The sequence below is a fragment of the Engraulis encrasicolus genome, chromosome 2, assembly GCF_034702125.1.
Source record: "Engraulis encrasicolus isolate BLACKSEA-1 chromosome 2, IST_EnEncr_1.0, whole genome shotgun sequence".
In the NCBI taxonomy this organism is placed as follows: domain Eukaryota; kingdom Metazoa; phylum Chordata; class Actinopteri; order Clupeiformes; family Engraulidae; genus Engraulis; species Engraulis encrasicolus.
Genome location: NC_085858.1, coordinates 34,001,017 through 34,008,516, shown reverse-complemented (window position 1 = coordinate 34,008,516; position 7,500 = coordinate 34,001,017). Strand labels below are relative to the sequence as shown.

The window sequence follows — 7,500 nt, the reverse complement described above, 5'->3', positions numbered from 1 at the left end:
AATACTACATCTGACCGCATCTGGCCTGCCAAGCTGCCATGCCTTTTCACATGTGGTCAGGCCGTGGGGAACCTGAGACGAGAGGAGGGAGGACCAGGGGAGGGGGTGGGTGGGTTTGCAGCAGCCTGGAATGAAGTCTCCCCCATCCGTCAGTCACTTATTACGGACGCTACTGTACACAGCCCAGCCCCTTAATGTGTACCTGCGAGCTGAGCTGAGCTCAAGGCAAGCTTTGGCCCAGGGGATGCGAGGCACACATGTGGAAAGCGAGGAAAGTCAATGGTGGGGGAGAGGGAATAACACACAGGTCAGTTGTCCCGGGCCCTGAGAGAAGGGGGGGCCCGGAAATTACACGTCCACGTCCGTATTAGGTCAGTAAAGTGGTGTGCTGGTTTACCTTTAGTAATGGGTTTGTTTATAATGGGTTAGGGTTGGTGGGCAGGGACTTAGGATGAAGTGTTTTGTGCCATTTTGTGGACGTATAGACCGTGCAATTGTTCAATAAAGGGATTTTAAAAGTGAGAAGTCTGTATTAGGTGTGTGTGTGGAGTAGGGGGTGGGTGGGGGGCGGGGGGGTGTCAGTTGTCCCAGGCCCAAGGATGGGGAGGTGGTCCAGAATCGGGTCCTCATTACATTGTCTGTATCGGGGGCCCTTTGACATGACTGTCCCAGGGTCCAACCACGACAGCACTAGCAGCACTGACAGTAGGAGCAGATCACCGCTGTGTGAGCCCACACGAGAGGCAGGCCTTCTATCCTCTGTCGAACGGTGTGTCCTAAAATGGCCAGTTTGTCTTCCTTTCTGTCTTTTTTTTCAGTTGTTCCCTTTTCTCGTTTTTCCTTCTCTCTCTCTCTCTCTCTCTCTGTCTCTCTCTCTCTCAACACTGTCAGTCGGCTCACTAAATATTTATAAATTTTGTCTCGGGCCTACCAGTGTCTCAGTTGGGGTGTGTGTGTGTGTGTGTGTGTGTGTGTGTGTGTGTGTGTGTGTGTGTGTGTGTGTGTGTTAGTGGGACAGCGAGAAATAGAGTTTGTGAGAGAGGGAATGGAAGAAAGAAAGAACGACAGAGAGAGAGAGAGCGCGATAGTCATGAGAGTACAGTGTGTCCTTTATTTGAATGTGTGTGTGTGTGTGTGTGTGTGTGTGTGTGTGTGTGTGTGTGTGTGTGTGTGTGTGTGTGTGTGTGTGTGTGTGTGTGTGTGTGTGTGTGTGTGTGTGTGTCTGCCACTGTTCTGCTGACTGCATATCTGGGCTATATGGAAGTAAACATCTGTTGCCATAGCGAGTGCATTTGCCCCATACTACATGTGTTCAACAGACAGCCTCTGTTTGTGTGTGCATGTGTGCACTGCAACACACACAAACACTTCTTTACATTTAGCTCACAAACAAACACACGCACTCACTCTCTCAAACACATGATACACACACACACACTCTCTATAACAAATGATACACACATTTCCCGAATTGCTACACACACACACACGCACACACACACACATTTCCCGAATTGCACACACACACACACACACACACACACACACACACACACACACACACACACACACACACACACACACACACACACACACACACACACACACACACACACGCACACACACACACATTTCCCGAATTGCACACACACACACACACACACACACACGGGTATATAGAGCCTCGGTGGCAAGACTGGCACTGTAGCCCTGCTGCTCTTGCACACACAAACACTTCTTCACGTTTAGCTCACAAGCACATGTCACACACATTTTCCCAACTGCGCCAACACACACACACACGGATACATAGAGGCTCGGTGGCAAGCCTGTGCCACCGTACCCCTGCCAGTCCTCTACCTCAACACTCCCTCCTCTTGGCTGGGAGACAGGCCAAGCTGCAAGGAAGGGCTGTGCTGTCGGGGGCTGCGATACGCTCGGCTGTTGTGTGGTGTGGTGTGCTGTGCTGTGCTGTGAGTGAGTTGGAACTTGCTCTCCGGGGCTAGCGAGCCGCTGCGCTCAGCTCAGCTCAGCTCCAACAGAAGGCGTTTATTTAGCTCCAGCTGCCACACCCAGAGAAAGTGTTTTTCAGGCATGGAGGTGGGTGGTGGCGCGGCCAAGAGAGAGAGAGAGAGAGAGAGAATGAAATAGAGAAGGAGAGAGCAAGAGAAAGAGAGGCAGAGGGATAGCATGGCAGAAAGAGAGGGAAAGATTGAAAGAGAGAGAGAGAGAGAGAGAGAAAGAGAGACGGAGAAAGCATTAAATACAATGGAGGAGTGCGAGTGTTAAAGAGGGGACGAGAGCCAGAGCACCAAGGAGAGGGAGAAAGAGAAGGAAAGCATGGAGAAAGAAAGGGAGAAAGAAAGAGAGAGAGAAAGAGAGAGGGAGACAGAGAAGGAGAAGGAAAGCATGGAGAGAGAAAGTGTGTGTGGGTGAGTGAGTGAGTGAGTGAGTGAGTGAGTGAGTGAGTGAGTGAGTGAGTGAGAGAGAGATGGAGGACAAGTGAAAAGAGAGGGATCATGGCAAAAGAGAGGGGAGGCAGGGCAGGGCAGGGCAGGGCAGCGGTGTAAGCAGCACAGCCTGTAGCCCAGCTGGCCCCCACACCACATGGTACCATTAATGCCTCTGGTAGCCAAACGGGGGGGGGGGAAATGGGGAGATGACAGATAGGATACATTCATACATTTCCACTGATGGCACATATTGATTTGTATAACTGGAAAGGGGAGTGTGTGTGTGTGTGGGGGGGGGGGGTGAGCTCACTCACTAGTGTCCCATTACGTGAGTCGACGTGAGCGAGTTAACACTGTAAAAGCCATCAGCCTCCTCATCCTCCTATTGGCTGCCGACAATACAGTTTAGAGTTCCAGTCCCCATGCTCAGGCCTCTTGTGTTCCATGTGAATCTTTTATGTGCGGCCCAAAATGGAAGAGGAGAGGGGGTGGGGGGGGTGATGCAACAAGAACTCCAGAGCCTTCAGTCCTTCCTCCCTGCTTCCCATAGGATCAGCTCTGTTTCACAGGCGGCCAGCCTCAGGAGGCCTCCACTGCAGTCAAAAACCCGGACACACACACACACTCTCTCTCTCACACACACACACACGCGCACACACACAAACACAAACGGCCCCTCTCTCTCTCTCTCTCACACACACACACACACACACACACGGTCCCTCTCTCTCTCTCTCTCTCTCTCTCTCTCTCTCTCTCACTCTCTCACTCTCTCTCTCTCTCTCTCTCTCTTTTGCAGTCCCTCACATTCCCTCTCTCTCTCTCTTTTGCAGTCCCTCACATTCCCTCTCTCTCGCTTTTTCTTTTGGTCCCTCTCTCGCCCAGTCACTCCCTCACACTCACATGATTGCACATGCAAGCACGCACCCACGTCACACACACACACACACACACACACACACAACTTTAACTACCCTGGGCCGCCCCGCCCAGCTCGCTTGACATGATCCAACCCTGACCCCGTGCACACAACCCCCCCGACTCCCCCCCCACTCCCCAACACCACTTACTCTCACGTGACACGATCCCCAAAAAACAACGAAACAAAAAAAAAACTCCCACACATCTAGTTCCCACCGCTGGCTACATCACGCAATTTATTTGTCCTTGGGTTTACTTATACATGTGTTTATTTATCCGCCTGTTTATGTAAGTAGGCTTCCCATGCACTGTCCGCGGCTCTGCATTCAAACGTTGTAGTAGCCCAACAAGCACACACAGGGCCACTGACAACTTTGTCTGGGCCCAGGACAAAGTCAGCTGAAAGGGCCCCCTACCCAATAAATACAATGTAATGGCAACGCAATTCTGGACATCCCATCTCCCTGGGCCTGGGACAACATACCCCTTTGTCCCCCCTGTCGGCGGGCCTGAGCACACACCCCACCCCACAACACCCCTACCTCCACCTAACCCCCCCACCAGCCATCTTAAGATCCATCCGCTTTGTGAGGAAGAGATGAGATGAGATTTCACAGTGAAGAAGGTCCTCTCTCTCTCAGGATTTGAGGACAGTAGTAGGCGTTCAGCAGGGGGCTGTGGTCAGACATGCAATAGCGCATAAGTACAGTTACAGGAAGTGCACTGAAGAAGCCGTTGCTGCATGCAGATTTATGTGGTTTTGGCGGCAATGGCGGGTGTTGTGTATACAAGATGACAAAGCTTTTCAGCCAACGCATCAAAGCAGGCAGGGAAAAGTCCTTTCGAAAACGTTTGACATCGCACTTACTGTTTTGCACTGTGTGTTGTGGTGATGGCTTGTAGGTTCTCTACAGTGATGTGGAGGAGACGCACATTGCAAGCTCACACCATTGCCTGCTACTTGTTCTAGTTTTTTAACTGGGGGCTGGATCCCGCATAAAGTAGATGAACAAAGAATAAAGAAACAAAGGACAACACTCTTCAGGTTTTTAGTCTTAGTGATTCGCACACAAACATTTCAGGCCTTCTTCCGTGTGTAATAGCGATTTCAGGCTCTCCACCGACCTGTACGGTCAAGACCTTGCTTGTCCACACACACACACACTGAGTCAATATAAACAGTCCATTATGGATCAGTGAACAGATGTAGTAATGACCTAACCGTGGTCCTGCTGGGAATCAATAAAGTGTAATTCAGGGTTAACCTGTCACTGGTGCATGATGGTCAATGTTGTTTCTGGCTGCCTGGAGTGCTCAGCTGGGGGGGGGGTTAGCTGGTACTGTACTGTACTGTAGCGAGGCTTGTGAACAGGGGGAGCAGGCCAACAGGGGGGAGAAAGGGGTCAGTTGTCCCGGGCCCAGGCAGAGCAGGGGCCCAGAATCAGGTCCCTCTTACATTGTACTGTATGTAGTGTTGAGTAATGGTGGACTTTTCAGATGGTTTAGTCCCCGGGGCCCAGCCACAGCTGTTAGCGGCCCTGTAGCTGGTACTGTATAGTGGGGCTTGTGAATGCTGGTAGTGGCCCGTTTGGGTATGGGGCATCAGCACGCACGACGGCAGGTTTTGTTCCGGTGTAATGAAGCATCGGGCGGCTCACACGGGTACCGAGGCAGACACCGGGACTGGGCGGGGCGGGCCGCCCCACTCGGGTCGGATCAGGTTCCTATCAGCGCAGTGCTCAGCGCGGTTGGTTCCCCAGTGAATGGGGAAAGTCCTGTGTTTACTAAAGAACACAACACCACCCCATCACACAGCAATAGCCTTACCTCAACGCTTAACTACTCTCAATGCACCACACCCCACCCTACACCCCTAAACCCCCCAGAAAAACACACACTGACACATAGCAAATAGGCCTCAGCGACACCTCTCTCTCTCCCTTTCTCTCTCTCTCTCCCTTTCTCTCTCTCTCTAGCTCTCTCTCTCTCTAGCTCTCTCTCTCCACCCCCCGCCCCGTCCCTCTTCCTCTCTCGCACTGTCATCACAGGCGACAGTGGACCTGCCAACAGCCTCATTCAACACCTGATACTCCTGCTGCCCTGCTGCATTTGTTCTCTCTTCCTCTCCACACCCATGAAAACTGATGTTATCGTGACCCATCGTTTACTGGTCTTTATGTGCCGTTCGCCTGCTTACAGCCCCCCACCTCCATTACATCAACCATTGTCTTTGTTTTGACTGAACAGCTTGTCTGCTGTTGTTTAGTTTTTCTTTTCCTTCTTCTTCTTCGTTTTTATGTATGTGTTTTGGGCAAGATTGCTCTACTTTAGGTTGTAGGGAGGGAGGCCTAGTTGAGAGATAGAGCTATGTGCCGGAGTTTCGATTGGATGTACATGCCTACACTAAAAAAAAAAATCACAGCACGTTAGACTGAGATGGCTTTGATTTTGCCATATCTTAACCACAGGGCACGCTTGCATCTTGCACTTGCAAAGCACATCACCATCTGCTCTTTTCATGTGCACCAGTCTGTCCACTGGTCGGGTTTCACAGTACAGTACTTGACCTCGAAAACATGCGAGTTTCGACTGTATATCTCTACATCTTTCGCTTTATAAGGGGAAAAAAAAATCACAGCACATTAGACCAAGATGGCTTTGATTTTGCCATATCTTAACCGCAGGGCACGCTTGCATCTTGCACTTGCAAAGCACATCACCATCTGCTCTCTACATGTGCACCAGTAGGTCCACTAGTTGGGTTTCACAGAACAGTACTTGACCTCAAAAGTATGGTTTTCGTTCTACTTTTTTTGCTAGCCTAAGTGTGTCAAGACAGAGATGACACAATGGTGGCACAGAAAATCTGTGTCTTAACAATGTAGCAGATACTGCTGCCAAGCAAGACTGGGAGTGGGAGTCACCGTGAAGGGACGGAGAGAAGCCTGTAACTGACTTGACCTGGATTTATGCATGCAGTCCACTGCACAAAAATCTAGAACAGTCCAACATTACAATGACCACGTATGCCTCTTTATTTGGTTGTATTGGGAGGTACCAGGTGACAGTTTTAGTGGTACCCAAACCATAGTGCAGAACCTCAATGGGGATATTCACTTGAGAAAACGAGTTTTTCCATCAGATGATAACTGGTCTTTACTGCTTTAATGCTCTGATTTAAATTTAGTTGTTGACAAATGTTTGACTTAGACAGTAGATGTACATGTGGTTTAAAAAAAACTCCTCTATCAATGTCTAGCCTGGCTTTCTGTACGGGGGGAAGAGTGGACAGCTTTCCACTGACCACTGAACAGATACTGCCAGCAGCACTGCTGATAGTATAATAGACTCTTTTGTCTAATTAATACATCCTTAAAGAACAATGAGACCTTTACACAGACGGATGAGTGACTCTCTCTCGCTACATCATAAGAGGGTCAGACAGAGGGTCTTGCAACGGACAAAAAAAAAAAATCATAACCCAGCACAGCACCCCGCGAACCACAACCACAGCGGCACAGCGCATTCTAGTTGGTCGGCTAGTAGTTCTAGTCATGTTGTGTTTTCGGCATGACGGTTCACAGGTTTATGATTAACAGCGCACACGTTACCCATTAAAACTGCCCACAGCTTACTAAACATCTGTGTCTTTCCTTGCACTTTTTTCCCAAACAAATCACCAATTGCAAGGAGACAGAAACGTCAAGGCTCGCTTGTTAGTTGAATCATGATAAAGTCACGGGAATAAACACCCGTGAGATCTTCACTTCTAAATGATAACAAAACAGAGATAACCTTATCTTTACTGACTTCTGTGGCCAATGTCTCAGTCCACTGAAGACGAGGCACGAAGTGAGTTAAAAAGGGAAATGTCAATGTTTTTCTGTCATCATACACCATGAGATATCGCAAGTTGCAAACAAAACATTTTGTTGAGGTATCCAAAACGATGGAGACTTTTGATGTTAGCTAACGTTACCGATACTTTACGAATAGTGAGGTTACTTGTGATCTTTTCTTTTGACATTAACGTTGATTGTGATGAAACTAGGCGAATGTTTCTCAAATACCTAATTGAGATTAGAAACATTATTGTTCTAGTCAAATCACATCTATATACTTCCGA

General features: G+C 49.2%; 1 protein-coding gene across 1 annotated transcript in view; it reads right to left on the bottom strand.

Annotated features, from left to right (window-relative positions):
- Window positions 1-7,500, bottom strand: part of s1pr2 (sphingosine-1-phosphate receptor 2) — a 48,867-nt gene that overhangs the window by 40,610 nt on the left and 757 nt on the right. The gene's annotated exons all lie outside the window — the stretch shown is intronic.